The sequence below is a fragment of the Crassostrea angulata genome, chromosome 2 (genome assembly GCF_025612915.1).
Source record: "Crassostrea angulata isolate pt1a10 chromosome 2, ASM2561291v2, whole genome shotgun sequence".
Lineage (NCBI taxonomy): Eukaryota > Metazoa > Mollusca > Bivalvia > Ostreida > Ostreidae > Magallana > Magallana angulata.
Window position 1 is genome coordinate 57543244 of NC_069112.1, and position 20657 is coordinate 57563900.

The 20657-nt window shown below is 33.8% G+C and overlaps 1 pseudogene; it reads left to right on the forward strand.

Moving 5' to 3' along the window:
- Positions 1-20657, forward strand: part of LOC128174549 (multiple epidermal growth factor-like domains protein 11) — a 158881-nt pseudogene that overhangs the window by 33182 nt on the left and 105042 nt on the right.

Genomic DNA, 20657 nt, shown 5'->3' on the forward strand with positions numbered 1-20657 from the left:
TTTATACAATATAGGACGGAAAATGTCGCTTGGGGTATTTATTGATTTTCTTTGAGAGAGTAAAGCCTGTTTACTGTAAATTATATATCTGGTGAGTTTTTATGTTCAACGTATCTTTTTGTTGAGTCAGAATACATGTACTACACTATGTTGTCATTTGGTTAACTAAAATGTGACTGAAATATAACTTAATGGCATAGTTATGTTATTTAGAGAACTTTTGCAGACCTGCACATTATTAGTTATTTAGGTACAATCAAGGGTGTACGGGAATTTACTCCGGGTTGCATTCCATACACCTTGAGGCCGAAGGGTGTTTTGAATACAACCCGGGGTAAATCCACGTATACCCATGATTAGACCTGGATAACGAATTTATTTCCTATGTAAACCAAATAGATTTGTTTCCCATGTCCAATCAAGAAGTTATTACACTTTCAAGATATACCATTTAAGCGTTGATGCATTGTGAAGTCACATTTAATGCATTCTGACGTCACGCTATTTATCTCCAGCTCAAGTCAGATGAACGGAAATATACATCCGACTTATTGTCAATAAAATGTACCTGTGCTATCTATACAGCAATTATATGATGCTTACAAATGATAGCGAAAAAAATATTGATATTCATAATGTGTAAAAATGCGTTCGTTTATAACCCACGTATTGTAACCATACGATTGAGGGATTTACATAAGTCGACCGTAGTTTGAACAATTAAAATGTCACACTACTTCAGATAGTGTACTATCTTTACTTTGAACAATACAGTTTTACAATTTTTCAAAATGCTTCCATAGAAATGGTTGCATGGTGGTAAGAAAAAATTAATGTGATGAAACCGGTACTCTTTTATAACACTTGTATCATTATATGACAACTGGTTATTATAACATATCTTTTCCCTTGGTAGTTTTTTAGACATAAATAATGATAAAGTAAAAGATCAAAAGACAAAGAAAGTTGTTTTTTTCAATTCGTGTTTACACGTCCACAAACACTTCTTGAATTCAGAGTCTTGAGTTTGTATTTTTTGAAAGACAACCTTACACAAATATACTAGACATGTAACTATACTACACTAAAAGTAAGTTCTTTGTCATGACCTAACAGATGAAAACAACTACCTTACGAGTAGATTTTTGGGATTTTCAATCTACGTATCGAACACCACCCACAGAAAGGACTGGAAACTGTGTTTCAAGGACAACAACTATACCAGAGCCACAATACCAAACCCTATCAGTGTAACATGCCTTATGCACGGGAGATATGTCATTTACTACAACAACAGAACTCATCGTCCCTTCCCTGCTGGATATTCCACTTACGCCTTTAACGAACTGTGTGAGGTTGAAGTTTATGGTAAGATTTAAAGAATCACACGGAAAAATACAAAGCAGATTTAAAATTTTTTAAAAGGTGCACCTTAAAGGTTTTTATTGCATAGTTATATGGAGCGTGAACTTTTTGAGAAGTGTCAAAGCTAGTGTTGCATTGTGTGAATCTTTGGAAATTTTTCGAATGAATTCGTTTTTAAGAATAATTGTTAGCTTTTCTTTTACTCTGTAACAGACCCTATTTTACGACATGTTTATTATTATTTTGAAACATGGATTTTGATTTTATTTGAACTTCGTAAAATCATCGTTATACAGTGCTGCTATCCTGAAAGTTGACAAGGATAGAATGCAGGATGCACGATACATGATAGAAATATAAAAGTTATATTCTATCCTATCCTATCCTGCATCCTGTAGCCAATCGGATTCGAGTATAAATTTTAGAGTTATTTTGCGAAACGAAAATTGGCTTAACAATGTATTTTTAATGTCAATTAAATACGTTTTACAAGTTAAACTATTTAAAGTAGTCCGAGTATTGCACTACGTCATAATACGGATTTTACAATATTGGTTCGACTTTTACAAAGCGTTTTAGATACCCAGTATTGATTTTACTCTACATCGCTGTTGTAAACAATGGCAATAATCAGCAATTAGAACGGTAATAGATGTATTCTATGAGAGATAGAAATGATTAATGTTGAGAAACTCGATTCTGTTAAAGTAAAATGAAAAACGAAGTTTCTGATTAACCAGGATCTCAGGCATGCTTATATCTTCTTTGTTTTGATGCCACCCCCCCCCCCCCCCGGAAATTTTATTTTTCTTTTACTAAAACTGGTTTACATTTAGAGACAGAAGCTGTTTTGAATTTAATCTATCGTCAATTAATTAATGTTTAAATGATATCTAACATTGTTGACAGATCTAGGCAGAAAACTGTGGCAAAATGTGATTTTTACGGATTTTTTCGCCAGGGTTTACTTGGTTTAGAGTTTTTAGCGTAAAAAGTAATCCGTCAACATATAATTTTTTTATCAAATCTTTTCTCTAAGATGTCAATCTATAGAATAAACACCATGAATTTAAGTTTGAGTTCATAAAATAGTTAAAAAATTACCAAACGCGATACAAGCATTGCATTTTTTGTATTCTATTTTGATACATCAGGTCCATAAAGCGTACTTACTTACAAACATTTGCGCAAAATTATTGATGAGATTTAGCTTAAATAAATATTTATACTCCATTTGGTATGTTCAGATCTAATTTTCCCAAAATTGGTAATTATTTTTAGGAAAAACGGACGTCTGGCAAATTTCATAATTGTCAATAATTTTCGCAAGGGGGTACACCCGTCTGAGAGGTGATAACAAACAAACTAGCATGTAAACATGCATATTTTCTTTTGTATATGTATTGCTAGAATGTATATTTATCAATTAAAGCTAAGCTTTTAATGATTGAGCCCATTTAGTGCCGAGTATAGGACTACCTGAAGAATAATTATTTTATCAAGAACGCGGTGCATAACATTGATGCGCGCTAACATGTCGGCGCTACATCTTTGTCAATTCGCACGCAAGTACGGAGTTACTGCGAGAATTCGATGCAACATTTGACAACGTCAGAAATAGACTTCTGTATTAACTTCCGTTTAAGTATGCAAAGTAATAAAAGCTTGAATTCATAAACGACCAATTCGGCATTTTAAAAAATAAACATGTAAACAAGAAACAGAAACTGCTTCACGTTTCATATAATTTCTTCGATGCCCAATAACTGGGACGCATATTTCTGTCCGATATTAACCTAGATATATCGAATTAATAAATGTTAGCTAGCTATAAATGCTTAAAAATAACTCCGAGTGGTTTAACTATAACCGATATAAACTTCCTAAACGAAATAATTATTTCCAGATCGTGTTTGCATTTATCGCCGAACGAATCACTCGAATAATGATAATTACGCTCAGTTATATGTGATAACAAAATAATTTGATAAAAAAAAATGTGACTAAACAGTTCCTAAATAAGTGCATCGAAGTTATTTATCTGTTTTTTATGCATAAATACGATAAGATAAAAAATCGAATCACTTACCTGTTTGTTTACGTTATTGTGTCTATCCCGCATACGATTTAATTTTACCGTAGCACAGGTAAGTAAGTTATCTCGCTCGAAGAATATTCGGTTTTAAGATTTAATTATTCAATTTGAGTACTACATGAATTGATAAAATCATTTGACTCTTAAATTTCGTTTCATTTAACTTGAATTTCTATATTTTGAAGGTATTGGATAGGATAGGATAGGATAGGATAGGATAGAGCTTATTTGCAGCATCGGAGGCAGGATACAGGAAATAGGATAGGATAGGATAGTTTTGTCAACTTTCACGATAGCAGTACTGTATAAAATCATCGTTAACAACCAACCATAAGAGTTTAAGATGGTTGTTGTACTAACCATGAACAGATCTTTGTATAAAGATATAAGCGGTCATTAACTTTCAAAGTTTAAATATGGAAGTTGTCTTTTCTTTATAGCTAAAAAATTGTACCTGAAATTTGTAAGAAGATAGAATAGGTAATTCGTTGACAACTTCAATTTCTTTAAAAAACATTTTGATTGTCTAAAATTGTGTATTAAAATCAATGACATATGTTTAAAAATGTTCTGATGAAATGTCCTCGTCCACGTTCATTGTCATACTGTTGAAGTACATGCACAGAGAAAGTATCATTTCATTCCAACTAGGAAATGCTTAAAATTTAGTTCAGATAAAACACACAAAGTTTTAACTCCTTTAGAAAAATCTTAACGTTAACATATTATATATTATCATGATGTAATAAAAATAATATAATATAATGAAATATAATGAAATATAATATAATATAATATAATATAATATAATATAATATAATATAATATAATATAATATAATATAATATAATAATATAATATAATATAATAATTGTACTATTAAGACCAATTATATTTAGGAATCATCAGTTTTTAGTATGACAATCAAAAAATATAACCATTAAGTCGGTCTAATATGTTGAGTTATATGTTTCGGTTTTTTTCCTAGGTTGTCTGAAATTAGGGTATTACGGAGAGAACTGCTCCACACCCTGCCCAGAAAACTGTGAGAATGGAGATTGTGACATTGTGGATGGGACCTGCATTAGCTGTGTTCCGGGATATAGAGGATCTATGTGTAACAAAGGTAAACGCTACATTTTTTTAACTGATAAAGGTTCATGTAAGCCTTCGATGTGTTTATGGCATAGACAAGCCAGCATATGCATAAATATCTTTTTCCTTGTTCAATTTCACTTCAAAACTTCTTATGAATCATCTCGGGAATAATTACAAATATTATAACGATTTCATCACTGTTTGTTTGAAATTGTTTTGATAAAAGCTTTTTTTGCATTGATTTTAACAGCATGTGAAGGCAAATATGGGATGAATTGCAGTAAAGTCTGTGGCGCTTGCTACGAAAAAGAACAATGTGACTACAAAAATGGTACTTGTCCAAGTGGATGTGAGGACGGGTATAACGGGAGACAATGCAAAACTGGTAACAATGAAATAGTACATTCAGGCTTATGTAGAATGAACATACACATGACGCTTGTAGATACAATTTTATATATAGACTTATTTTATATTCTTACTAAATTTCAAATTATGTTAATCTTTTGTACATTGAGTAAACCGATTTAAAAGCCAAATAGAAAAGTATGCTAATATATGAAGTATTTTAATGGCTATTAATACTTATGTTTAAAAAATGAATTAAATTGAATGAAACATATTGAATATACACATGCATTGAAGAACATAGATCATGAAATATAGGCCAGATGGAATGTATGCCTGTATGTAGCTTAAACATTTTGATCCATTTTCTATGATTCTGATGCCTGTTCAGCAGAGTGGGTAATCGCGAGCACTCACCAAAACGTGTGTCACAAGTATAGGGAGTTTTGAAGATTGCTCGCAAGAACCTGTTCGCCTGAATACGCAAAGCGGTCTCCTTTTGCATATATTTTTTTTCACTAAACCTCTCTATTGAATTTTCTTTCCTTATTTAGATTTTACACGACGTGTATTTTTTTTTTTTAAAAAAAATAAGAATTCCAAATATATGAGGAAAAAGTTAGAAATTTAAATTTTATAGTAAAATAAACAAAAACATAGAAAAGCTGATTTAAGGAAATTAGATGAAATTCTGATTAGCCAACATCTATTTAAAATCTACTCACTTAAAGCTATATCTCATAAACTTTGAGCATTATTTGATAAATTATCGCAATCTGACCCTGTAAATAAAATATGATTCGATGTGATATTGTAATTTTTTTAAGTGATAAAAACTGTATATATTTGTTTCATCACTGTCTCCTTAACGTTCATCCAGTTTCAAATTTTTGTCAATGATTCCAGAAATGATACTATGAGATATTGTGTCCGATAAAGCTCGGACTTTTTAGCTCACCTGAGCTGAAAGCTCAAGTGAGCTATTCTGATCACATTTTGTCTGTCGTCCGTCCGTCCGTCTGTCCGTCCGTCCGTAAACTTTTCACATTTTCAACATCTTCTCCAGAACCGCTTGGCCAATTTCAACCAAACTTGGCACAATGCACCCCTGGGCAAAGGAGATTCCAAGTAAAAATTAAGAACCACACCCTTTTACAAGGGGAGATTATTAGGAATTATTGAAAATTTTTGAGAAATCTTAAAAAAATCTCCTTCTCAAGAACCATTTGGCCAGAAAAGTTGAAACTTGTATGGAAGCATCCTCAGGTAGTACAAATTCAAGGTTGCGAAAAGCATGACCCAATGGGGTAGGGTGGGGCCACAATCGGGGGGGGGGTCGAATTTTACATAGGAATATATAGAGTAAATCTTTAAAAATCTTCTAATCAAGAACAATTTAGCAAGGAAAACTGAAACTTGTGTGGAAGAATCCTCAGATAGTGTAGATTTAATGTTGGGAAAATCATTACCCCCGGGGGGAAAGTTGGGCCACAATGGGGGTCGAATTTTACATAGGTATATATTGAGAAATCTTTAAAAATCTTCCTCTCAAGAACCATTTAGCCAGGAAAGCTGAAATTTGTGTGGAAGCATTCTCGGGTAGTGTAGATTCCAAATTGTGAAAATTATGACCACTGGGGGTTGGTGGGGTGTCGAATTTCACATAGGAATATATAGAGTAATTGTTTAAAAATCTTCTTCTCAAGAACCATTTGGTTAGGAAAGAATAAACTTATGTTGAAGCATTCTCAGGTAGTGTAGAATCAAAGTTGTGAAAATCATGACTCCTGGGGGTATGATGGGGCAACAATAGGGGGTCAAATTTTTACATAGGAGTATATAGTGAACAGTCTTTTAAAATCGTCTTCTCAGAAACTAATTAACCAGGAAAGCTGTCACTTGTGTGGAAGCATAATTAGGTTGTGTAAATTCAAAATTAATCAAATCATGATCCCCGGGGGTAGGATGCGGCCACAACGGGGGGGGGGGGGCAAATTTTCACGTAGGAATATCTGAAGAAAAATCTTAAAATCTTCTAAAAAAAATCATTTGCCTAGAAAAGCTGTAACTTAAGTGAAAGCAACTTCAGATAGTGTGGATTCAAATTCGTGAAAATCAAAATTTTGAGGAGTAGGTTTGGGCCACATTGGAGATCTAGTTGTACAAAGGTAAGCATTTTATTTATTCACAAAAACTGAAATGTTATCATGTATGGTTTTACTGATATGCAAGCATTTTGACATATTGCTGATTCTTTAAAATTGTTGAGACTTTAGCCCCTGGACAATTCTTGGGCCTCACAAGGGGTTCAGAGTGTGTTGTAGGTTTATATCCCTTTTATAAACAATTGTTTAGGATCTTTTTGAGAACTGCAATGCTCAACATTATATGACTATAAAATCATCTGGGACTGGATCATAAACACAAGAATATGGGGGTGGGGTGTGGACTTTTATTTACACAGGATCTACATGTAACATTCCACATTGTCTACATATTTTTCTTATGAATCCATTAAGCAGATTTTATCATGACTATTGTTGCTCAGGTGAGCGATGTGGCCCATGAGCCTTTTGTTTGAAGTTACTAAACGAAGTTTGAAATTGCATTTTTTTTACATGTGATGTCAGTTTGCAACAACAACACGTATGGTCCTAATTGCTCTAGGACATGTGGACATTGTGTCTACCTGTACGGAGAAAAATGTAACCACGTGACGGGCCAATGTCCTCGTGGATGTGCTTCCGGCTTTCAAGGAGACCTTTGCGTTGAATGTACGTTCATTTCATAAATTCAATTCATGTTAACTTATTCAGTATCCTTTGCGCATGCGTAACATTTTATCTCCAAACCATGTGAAAAACTATGAATATCTACCTGTAAATGTTATTAGCGTATTAAATTTTTTTATTCAGCAAGAGATGAATTTCAGAACAAGACAACGGTTGCATGGCCAACGTATACTGGTATGATTATTTAACAGCATTCATGTAATATAAAATGTAATAACAATATTCCAGCTCCATTTATTCCAACTAGGAGATGCTTAAAATTTAGTTCAGATAAAACACACAAAGTTTTAACTCCTTTAAAAAAATCTAAACGTTAACATATTATATATCATCATGATATAATGAAAATTATATAATATAATATAATGAAATATAATATAAGATAATATAATATAATAATTGTACTATTAAGACCATTTATATTTAGGAATCTTCAGATATGACAATCAAAAAATATAACCATTAAGTCGGTCTAATACCTTGAGTTATTTGTTTTTTTTTTTTTGTTTTTTATAGGTTGTCTTAAAGTAGGATATTACGGAGAGAACTGCTCCACACCCTGTCCAGAAAACTGTGAGAATGGAAATTGTGACATTGTGGATGGGACCTGCATTACATGTGTTCCGGGATATAGAGGATCTATGTGTAACAAAGGTAAACACTACATTTTTTTTAATGATAAAGGTTCATATAAGCCTTCGAATCCTTTTAAATAAAATATGATACGATGTGATATTGTCATTTTTTTAAATGATAAGAACTGTATATATTTGTTTCATCACTGTCTCTTTAATGTTATCCAGTTTCAAATTTGTGTCAATGATTCCAGAAATGATACTATGAGATATTGTGTCCGATAAAGCTCGGATGGTTAGCTCACCTGAGCTGAAAGCTCAAGTGAGCTATTCTGATCACATTTTGTCTGTCGTCCATCCGTCCGTCTGTCAGTCCTTCCGTCCGTCCGTCGTAAACTTTTCACATTTTCAACATCTGCTCCAGAACCGCTAGGCTTATTTCAACCAAACTTGGCACAATGCACCCTTGGGCAAAGGAGATTCAAAGTAAAAATTAAGAACCACACCCTTTTACAAGGGGAGATTATTCTCGGGTAGTGTAGAATCAAAATTGTGAAAATCATGACCCCTGGGGGTAGGGTGGGGCAACAATGGAGGTGTGGGTCGGATTTTACTAAGGAATATATAGAGAACATATTTGAAAACCTTCTTCTCAGAAACCAATCAGCCACGAAAGCTGAAACTTATGTGGAAGCATTCTCAGTTATTGTAGATTCAAAGTTGTGAAAATCATGACTCCTGGGGGTATGATGGGGCCACAATAGGGGGTCAAATTTTTACATAGGAGTATATAGTGAACAGTCTTTTAAAATCTTCTTCTCAGAAACTAATCAATCAGGAAAGCTGTTACTTGTGTGGAAGCATTGTTAGGTTGTGTAAATTCAAGGTTAATCAAATCATGATCCACGGGAGTAGGATGCGGCCACAACGGGGGGGGGGGACGGGTAAATTTTCACGTAGGAATATCTGTAGAAAAATCTTAAAATCTTCTTAAAAAAACATTTTCCTAGAAAAGCTGTAACTTAAGTGAAAGACACTTCAGATAGTGTGGAATCAAATTCATAAAAATCAAAATTTTGAGGAGTAAGTTGGGGCCACATTGGGGATCTAGTTGTACAAAGGAAAGCATTTTATTTATTCACGAAAACTGAAACGTTATCATGTATGGATTTACTTATATGCAAGCATTGCTGATTCTTTAAAATTGTTTAGACTTTAGCCCCTGGACGATTCTTGGGCCTCACAAGGGGTTCAGAGTGTGTTGTAGGTTTATATCCCGTTTATAAACAATTGTTTAGGATCTTTTTGAGAACTGCAATGCTCAACATTATATGACTATAAAATCATCTGCGACTGGATCATAAACACAAGAATATGGGGGTGTGGTGGACATTTATTTACACAGGATCTACATGTAACATTCCACATTGTCCACATATTTTTATTATGAATCCATTAAGCGGATTTTATCATGTCTGTTGTTGCTCAGGTGAGCGATGTGGCCCATGAGCCTTTTGTTTGAAGTTACTAAACGAAGTTTGAAATTGCATTTTTTTTACATGTGATGTCAGTTTGCAACAACAACACGTATGGTCCTAATTGCTCTAGGACATGTGGACATTGTGTCTACCTGTACGGAGAAAAATGTAACCACGTGACGGGCCAGTGTCCTCGTGGATGTGCTTCCGGCTTTCAAGGAGACCTTTGCGTTGAATGTACGTTCATTTCATAAATTCAATTCATGTTAACTTATTCAGTATCCTTTGCGCATGCGTAACATTTTATCTCCAAACCATGTGAAAAACTATGAATATCTACCTGTAAATGTTATTAGCGTATTTCATTTTTTTATTCAGCAAGAGATGAATATCAGAACAAGACAACGGTTGCATGGCCAACGTATACTGGTATGATTATTTAACAGCATTCATGTAATATAAAATGTAATAACAATATTGCAGCTCCATTTATTCCAACTAGGAGATGCTTAAAATTTAGTTCAGATAAAACACACAAAGTTTTAACTCCTTTAAAAAAATCTAAACGTTAACATATTATATATCATCATGATATAATGAAAATTATATAATATAATATAATGAAATATAATATAATATAATATAATATAATAATTGTACTATTAAGACCATTTATATTTAGGAATCTTCAGATTTTAGTATTGACAATCAAAAAATATAACCATTAAGTCGGTCTAATACCTTGAGTTATTTGTTTGTTTTTGTTTTTTTTTATAGGTTGTCTGAAAGTAGGGTATTACGGAGAGAACTGCTCCACACCTTGCCCAGAAAACTGTGAGAATGGAGATTGTGACATTGTGGATGGGACCTGCATTAGCTGTGTTCCGGGATATAGAGGATTTATGTGTAACAAAGGTAAACACTACATTTTTATTAATGAAAAAGGTTCATGTAAGCCTTCGAATCCTTGTAAATAAAATATGATACGATGTGATATTGTCATTTTTTTTAAGTGATAAGAACTGTATATATTTGTTTCATCACTGTCTCTTTAATGTTCATCCAGTTTCAAATTTGTGTCAATGATTCCAGTAATGATACTATGAGATATTGTGTCCGATAAAGCTCGGATGGTTAGCTCACCTGAGCTGAAAGCTCAAGTGAGCTATTCTGATCACATTTTTTCTGTCGTCCGTCCGTCCGTCCGTCCGTCTGTCAGTCCTTCCGTCCGTCCGTCGTAAACTTTTCACGTTTTCAACATCTTCTCCAGAACCGCTAGGCTTATTTCAACCAAACTTGGCACAATGCACCCTTGGGCAAAGGAGATTCAAAGTAAAAATTAAGAACCCCACCCTTTTACAAGGGGGGATAGTTAGGAATTATTGAATTTTTTTAAGAAATCTTAAAAAAAATTTCCTTCTCAAGAACCATTTGGCCAGAAAAGCTGAAACTTGTGTGGGAGCATCCTCAGGTAGTGTAAATTCAAGGTTGTGAAAAGCATGACCCATGGGGGTAGGATGGGGCCACAATGGGGGGGGGGGTCGAATTTTACATAGGAATATATAGAGTAAATCTTTAAAAATCTTCTAATCAAGAACCGTTTTGCCAGAAAAGCTGAAACTTGTTTGGAAGCATTCTCGGGAAGTGTAGATTCAAAATTGTGTAAATCACGACCCCCAGGGGTAGGGTGGGGCCACAACAGGGGTGTCAAATTTCACATAGAAATATAAGAGTAATTATTTAAAAATCTTCTTCTCAAGAACCATTTGGTCAGAAAAACTGAAACTTGTGTGGAAGCATCCTCAGGTAGGGTAGAATCAAAATTGTGAAAATCATGACCCCCGGGGGTAGGGTGGGGCAACAATAAAGGTGGGGGTCGGATTTTACATAGGAATATATAGAGAACATATTTGAAAACCTTCTTCTCAGAAACCAATCAGCCACGAAAGCTGAAACTTATGTGGAAGCATTCTCAGTTATTGTAGATTCAAAGTTGTGAAAATCATGATTCCTGGGGGTATGATGGGGCCACACTAGGGGGTCAAATTTTTACATAGGAGTATATAGTGAACAGTCTTTTAAAATCTTCTTCTCAGAAATTAATCAACCAGGAAAGCTGTTACTTGTGTGGAAGCATTGTTAGGTTGTGTAAATTCAAGGTTAATCAAATCATGATCCCCGGGAGTAGGATGCGGCCACAACGGGGGTGGGGGGGGTGCGGATAAATTTTCACTTAGGAATATCTGTAGAAAAATCTTAAAATCTTCTAAAAACAACATTTGCCTAGAACAGCTGTAACTTAAGTGAAAGCAACTTCAGATAGTGTGGAATCAAATTCATAAAAATCAAAATTTTGAGGAGTAAGTTGGGGCCACATTCGGGATCTAGTTGTCCAAAGGAAAGCATTTTATTTATTCACAAAAACTGAAATGTTATCATGTATGGTTTTACTGATATGCAAGCATTTTGACATATTGCTGATTCTTTAAAATTGTTGAGACTTTAGCCCCTGGACGATTCTTGGGCCTCACAAGGGGTTCAGAGTGTGTTGTAGGTTTATATCCCGTTTATAAACAATTGTCTAGGATCTTTTTGAGAACTGCAATGCTCAACATTATATGACTATAAAATCATCTGGGACTGGATCATAAACACAAGAATATGGGGGTGGGGTGTGGACTTTTATTTACACAGGATCTACATGTAACATTCCACATTGTCCACATATTTTTATTATGAATCCAATAAGCAGATTTTATCATGACTATTGTTGCTCAGGTGAGCGATATGGCCCATGAGCCTTTTGTTTGAAGTTACTAAACGAAGTTTGAAATTGCACTTGTTTTACATGTGATGTCAGTTTGCAACAACAACACGTATGGTCCTAATTGCTCTAGGACATGTGGACATTGTGTCTACCTGTACGGAGAAAAATGTAACCACGTGACGGGTCAGTGTCCTCGTGGATGTGCTTCCGGCTTTCAAGGAGACCTTTGCGTTGAATGTACGTTCATTTCATAAATTCAATTCATGTTAACTTATTCAGTATCCTTTGCGCATGCGTAACATTTTATCTCCAAACCATGTGAAAAACTATGAATATCTACCTGTAAATGTTATTAGCGTATTTCATTTTTTTATTCAGCAAGAGATGAATTTCAGAACAAGACAACGGTTGCATGGCCAACGTATACTGGTATGATTATTTAACAGCATTCATGTAATACAAAATGTAATTACAATATTCCAGCTCCATTTATTCCAACTAGGAGATGCTTAAAATTTAGTTCAGATAAAACACATAAAGTTTTAACTCCTTTAAAAAAATCTAAACGTTAACATATTATATATCATCATGATATAATGAAAATTGTATAATATAATATAATGAAATATAATATAATATAATAGAATATAATAATTGTACTATTAAGACCATTTATATTTAGGAATCTTCAGATTTTAGTATGACAATCAAAAAATATAACCATTAAGTCGGTTTAATACCTTGAGTTATTTGTTTTTGTTTTTTTGTTTTTTATAGGTTGTCTTAAAGTAGGATATTACGGAGAGAACTGCTCCACACCCTGTCCAGAAAACTGTGAGAATGGAGATTGTGACATTGTGGATGGGACCTGCATTACATGTGTTCCGGGATATAGAGGATCTATGTGTAACAAAGGTAAACACTACATTTTTTTTAATGATAAAGGTTCATATAAGCCTTCGAATCCTTGTAAATAAAATATGATACGATGTGATATTGTCATTTTTTTAAATGATAAGAACTGTATATATTTGTTTCATCACTGTCTCTTTAATTTTATCCAGTTTCAAATTTGTGTCAATGATTCCAGAAATGATACTATGAGATATTTAGTCCGATAAAGCTCGGATGGTTAGCTTACCTGGGCTGAAAGCTCAAGTGAGCCATTCTGATCACATTTTGTCTGTCGTCCTTCCGTCCGTCTGTCAGTCCTTCCGTCCGTCCGTCGTAAACTTTTCACATTTTCAACATCTTCTCCAGAACCGCTAGGCTTATTTCAACCAAACTTGGCACAATGCACCCTTGGGCAAAGGAGATTCAAAGTAAAAATTAAGAACCACACCATTTTACAAGGGGAGATAGTTAGGAATTATTGAAATTTTTTAAGAAATCTTAAAAAAATCTCCTTCTCAAGAACCATTTGGCCAGAAAAGCTGAAACTTGTGTGGGAGCATCCTCAGGTAATGTAAATTCAAGGTTGTGAAATGCATGACCCATGGGGATAGGATGGGGCCACAATGGGGGGGGGGGGGGGTCGAATTTTACATAGGAATATATAGAGTGAATCTTTAAAAATCTTCTTATCAAGAACCATTTGGCCAGAAAAGCTGAAACTTGTTTGGAAGCATTCTCGGAAAGTGTAGATTCAAAATTGTGTAAATCACGACCCCTGGGGGTAGGGTGGGGCCACAATAGGGGTGTCAAATTTCACATAGAATTATAAGAGTAATTGTTTAAAAATCTTCTTCTCAAGAACCATTTGGTCAGAAAAACTGAAACTTATGTGGATGCATCCTCAGGTAGGGTAGAATCAAAATTGTGAAAATCATGACCCCCGGGGGTAGGGTGGGGCAACAATAAAGGTGGGGGTCGGATTTTACATAGGAATATATAGAGAACATATTTGAAAACCTTTCTTTCAGAAACCAATCAGCCACGAAAGCTGAAACTTATGTGGAAGCATTCTCAGTTATTGTAGATTCAAAGTTGTGAAAATCATGACTCCTGGGGGTATGATGGGGCCAAAATAGGGGGTCAAATTTTTACATAGGAGTATATAGTGAACAGTCTTTTAAAATCCTCTTCTCAGAAACTAATCAACCAGGAAAGCTGTTACTTGTGTGGAAGCATTGTTAGGTTGTGTAAATTCAAGGTTAATCAAATCATGATCCCCGGGAGTAGGATGCTGCCACAACGGGGGTGGGGGGGGGGGGGTGCGGGTAAATTTTCACTTAGGAATATTTGTACAAAAATCTTAAAATCTTCTAAAAACAACATTTGCCTAAAACAGCTGTAACTTAAGCGAAAGCAACTTCAGATAGTGTGGAATCAAATTCATAAAAATCAAAATTTTGAGGAGTAGGTTGGGGCCACATTGGGGATCTAGTTGTACAAAGGAAAGCATTTTATTTATTCACAAAAACTGAAATGTTATCATGTATGGTTTTACTGATATGCAAGCATTTTGACATATTGCTGATTCTTTAAAATTGTTTAGACTTTAGCCCCTGGACGATTCTTGGGCCTCACAAGGGGTTCAGAGTGTGTTGTAGGTTTATATCCCGTTTATAAACAATTGTTTAGGATCTTTTTGAGAACTGCAATGCTCAGCATTATGCGACTATAAAATCATCTGGGACTGGATCATAAACACAAGAATATGGGGGTTGGGGTGGACTTTTATGTACACAGGATCTACATATAACATTCCACATTGTCCACATATTTTTATTATGAATCCATGAAGCGGATTTTATCATGACTATTGTTGCTCAGCTGAGCAATGTGGCCCATGAGCTTTTTGTTTGAAGTTACTAAACGAAGTTTGAAATTCCATTTTTTTACATGTGATGTCAGTTTGCAACAACAACACGTATGGTCCTAATTGCTCTAGGACATGTGGACATTGTGTCTACCTGTACGGAGAACAATGTAACCACGTGACCGGTCAGTGTCCTCGCGGATGTGCTTCCGGCTTTCAAGGAGACCTTTGCGTTGAATGTACGTTCATTTCATAAATTCAATTCATGTTAACTTATTCAGTATCCTTTGTGCATGCGTAACATTTTATCTCCAAACCATGTGAGAAACTATGAATATCTACCTGTAAATGTTATTAGCGTATTTCATTTTTTTATTCAGCAAGAGATGAATTTAAGAACAAGACAACGGTTGCATGGCCAACGTATACTGGTATGATTATTTAACAGCATTCATGTAATATAAAATGTAATAACAATATTCCAGCTCCATTTATTCCAACTAGGAGATGCTTAAAATTTAGTTCAGATAAAACACACAAAGTTTTAACTCCTTTAAAAAAATCTAAACGTTAACATATTATATATCATCATGATGTAATGAAAATTATATAATATAATATAATGAAATATAATATAAGATAATAAATATAATAATTGTACTATTAAGACCATTAATATTTAGGAATCTTCAGATTTTAGTATGAAAATCAAAAAATATAACCATTAAGTCGGTCTAATACCTTGAGTTATTTGTTTTGTTTTTGTTTTTTATAGGTTGTCTGAAAGAAGGGTATTACGGAGAGAACTGTTCCACACTCTGCCCAGAAAACTGTGAGAATGGAGATTGTGACATTGTGGATGGGACCTGCATTAGCTGTGTTCCGGGATATAGAGGATCTATGTGTAACAAAGGTAAACACTACATTTTTTTAATGATAATGGTTCATGTAAGCCTTCGAAGCCTTGTAAATAAAATATGATACGATGTGATATTGTCATTTTTTAAGTCATAAGAGTTTCAAATTTTTGTCAATGATTCCAGAAATGATACAATGAGATATTGTGTCCGATAAAGCTTGGATGGTTAGCTCACCTGAGCTGAGAGCTCAAGTGAGCTTTTCTGATCATATTTTGTCTGTCGTCCGTCCGTCCGGTTGTCCGTCCGTCCGTCCTTCCGTCTGTCAGTCCGTCCGTCCGACCGTCTGTCGTAAACTTTTCACACTTTCAACATCTTCTCCAGAACTGCTAGGCTAATTCCAACCAAACTTGGCACAACGCACCCTTGGGCAAAGGAGATTCGAAGTAAAAATTAAGTACCACAACCTTTAACAAGGGGAGATATTTAGGAATTATTGAATTTTTTTAAGAAATCTTAAAAAATCTCCTCCTCAGGAACCTTTTTGCCAAAAAGCTGAAACTTGTGTGGGAGCATCCTCAGGTAGAGTAATGTCAAGGTTGTGAAAAGCATGACCCTTGGGGGTAGGGTGGAACCACAATGAGGGGTCGAATTTTACATAGGAATATATCAAGTAAATCTTTAAAAATCTTCTTATCAAGAACCATTTTGCCAGGAAAACTGAAATTGTGTGAAGGCATCCTCAGATAGTGTAGATTCAAAGTTGTGAAAATCATTACCCATGGGGGTAGGGTTGGGCCACAATGGGTTGTCGAATTTTACATAGGTATGTATAGAGTAAATCTTTAAAAATCTTCCTCTCAAGAACCATTTAGCCAGAAAAGTTGAAACTTATCCTCAGGAAGGGTAGATTCAAAATTGTGAAAAGCATGACCCCCAGGGGTAGGGTGGGGCAACAACGGGGTGGGGGGGGGGGGGGTCGGATTTTACATAGGAATATATAGAGAAAATGTTTGAAAACCTTCTTCTCAGAAACCAATCAGCCACGGAAGCTGTTACGTGTGTGGAAGCATTCTCAGTTATTGTAGATTCAAAGTTGTGAAAATCATGACTCCTGGGGGTATGAATGGGCCACAATAGGGGGTCAAATTTTTACATAGGAGTATATAGTGAACAGTCTTTCAAAATCTTCTTCTCAGAAACTAATCAACCAGGAAAGCTGTTACTTGTGTGGAAGCATTGTCAGGTTGTGTAGATTCAAGTTTCTTCAAATCATGATACCCGGGGGTAGGATGGGGTCACAAAGGGGCAAATTTCTACGTAGGAATATCTGAAGAAAAATCTTAAAATCTTCAAAAAAAAAAACTATTTGCCTAGAACAGCTGTAACTTAAGTGAAAGCAACTTCAGATAGTGTGGATTCAAATTCGTAAAAATCAAAATTCTGAGGAGTAGGTTGGGGCCACATTGGATTTTATCATGCTTAATGTTGCTCAGGTTAGCGATGTTCCCCATGCGCCTTCTGTTTGAAGTTAGTAAACGAGGCTTGAAATTACAATTTTTTTTTACATGTAATGTCAGTTTGCAACAGCAACACGTATGGTCCTAATTGCTCTAGGACATGTGGACATTGTCTCTACCTGTATGGAGAAAAATGTAACCACGTGACCGGTCAGTGTCCTCGTGGATGTGCTTCCGGCTTTCAAGGAGACATTTGTGTTGAATGTACGTCCATTTCATAAATTTAATTTATGTTAAATTATTCAGTATCCCTTGCGCATGCGTGACATTTTATCTCCAAACCATGTGAGAAACTATGAATATCTACCTGTAAATGTTATTAGCGTATTTCATTTTTTTATTCAGCAAGAGATGAATTTAAGAACAAGACAACGGTTGCACGGCCAACGTATAATGGTATGATTATTTAACAGCATACATGTAATATAGAATGTAATAACTATATTCCAACTCGGAAAGTTAATCCATTTGCTCAATTTGTTTTAGTTTTGTTCATATGAAATCAAATCAAAATGTAACATCATTGCGTTGATTAAAGTTTGCTAGCTCGAAATTACTAAAATAATTAAGAAAAATCCAACAAAATATGTAATAGATTTTAAAATATAAAAGAGTGTGATGAAAACAATGTAACGTAAAATTTCCCTTCTTTTTATTTTTCAAATATATACATAATGTAGATATTTTTATGTATAAATATTTATATATATATAAACATGTATTAATATACATATTCTAAGACAACCAGTTAGATACTTTTAAATGTCTTCTCACTGAAAACTTATTCATTTATTTGTAGCATTAATATAAAAAATTAAGGAATTATACAAGATGTCTGTACGCTAATAATTGAAGTTTTTGAAGTTTTTGTATATTTGTTTACTTTTGTGATTGATAATGATAAAAAAAAATGAATTCACAATGTATTTTAAAAAGCATTCAGGGCAGTTATCTAAAACACCGTAAGGTTATCATTAATTTTACAAGAGTATTTCAAATATTGGTTAAGAACGAGAAATTTGTTATCGATACGAACAACCGAAAAGAAATAAACATTACATATGGTTAAAAAAAAACATGTATACATAATACGTGTAATATATAACATAACCCAATATTGAATTCTAAAATATGTGTACTAGTTCCTCGTAACTTAGCCAGGAACTAATCAGTAAAAACAATTTAATCTTAAAATGTCAATAAAAAAAATTGCAAATTAACAAACAAATACACAAAAACAATTTGAATAAGACGAACAAAAAATAGGAAATATCGTTAAGGAAGGAGTCTTTTCATTATCAAACATACTTCTTATAATAAGAAATACATGAAATTTTGACACAGTCAAACGGATCATATTACTTAATGATTCTATCAGTTTAATTAAATTTGACCTTTTTGTTTTCGGATAAAGGTCAGGTCAAGGTCACTACCTTTTTCCTCAACGTAAAGAGTGATAAAAAAAAGTGTAGCTCTTTATAGTTCTGTAGACATTTGTTTAAGATTTGAAGTTTCAAATCTTCAATGAAATCATAGACCATGAGAGTGTCTATCAGCTTATACTACTATATTGGAATAAATATTTATACTAAAATTGATATTGCATAGCCCGCATTTCCTCTAATTTTCTTAAATTTTGACGAAATTTTGATTATTTTTTTTATGCTTCCAATAATAAAATATTTCTAATTTTTATGTATTATGAAGACTTTATATAAAGATATAAATTGACAGAAAAGCTAATATATTGACCGTTTCATAAGAGAGAAAAACTGATTTTAGTGATTTTTTCACAAAAATCAATGTATAGATTGGGCGCTTTAAAAAGCTTATAAAAATGTTATTTGATAGGCAAATCATATTTTAAAAACATATTCTGAAACCCAAGTATCATATTATTAGTTCACATTAGTAAAAAAAAAATCCAACATTATTGTTATTGTTTTAAAAATGCTAAAACAGGATATATATATATAATCTGCAGCAATTCTGAATTGCGCAACATGTGATATTTTCCTACGCCAATATTACGCCAAAAATATAGTCCTTGTTCCATTCTAAACATTGATTACATTTTTCTATGCCAAGTTGTATGTGGTAAAAAAGAAAGAAAAATATACTATTTTAATTTCCTTTCATCTTGATTTAATGAACAATTAATCAAATTTACGTTTGACAAGTCGAAAACCAGAAAAGACTCCTTCCTTAAACCATTTCATATGTACATGCAACTGTATTGATAAGAGAAAATTATATATTATGGTACTTTTTTGCAGCACACGGTCCATCCGTTTCGCAATATACAGTTCAAGTTCCTGTTTATTCCATCGTCACCGTTGTCGTATTATTTTCAGGCAGTGCTATTCTAAACCTGATTTTCATGTAGGTTATATACTTAATCGGATCTTGTTTTACTTACGGAGGCTCGTTGGCCAACGTTTCAACCTTCAGATCTAGCAAACACTTTCAGATATTATTTGTTGAGCAATAGACTGTTATTCAGAAAAGAAAAAAAATCCATAAAATTTTATTTTTAATTTGGATACTTTCCCAAATGTTTATATAGAGATCTTCTTACATTAGATATCAATACAGTTTAAACATGGTCACTATCTTAGAGATCCCTCTTAATAGTGTTCCTGTTTATTTGTAACATTTGGAAATACCGTATGTCAATATTACAAGTATTACTTACCTTTCAGATCCAGAAAGGCCATTTTAAGATGTTGCAATCGAGACGAAAAGGTTGACGAATCTGTCGAAAAGTCGTATACATATGTCGACAGTATTTATGTTCTAGAAAACGGATGTGCCGCTCACCAAGAACTGGAGCATTTTGACAAAAATGAAAACGATTATATATATACTTATGTAGAATAGAACTGGAATTATACGGAATCAATGCTGCTATTATGAAGACAAGGTGCTTTTAAGAATATTTGTTATGTGACAATTCAAATACACTTGTTTAGAGCAATTGTTCAAAATATATTTTTTTTAA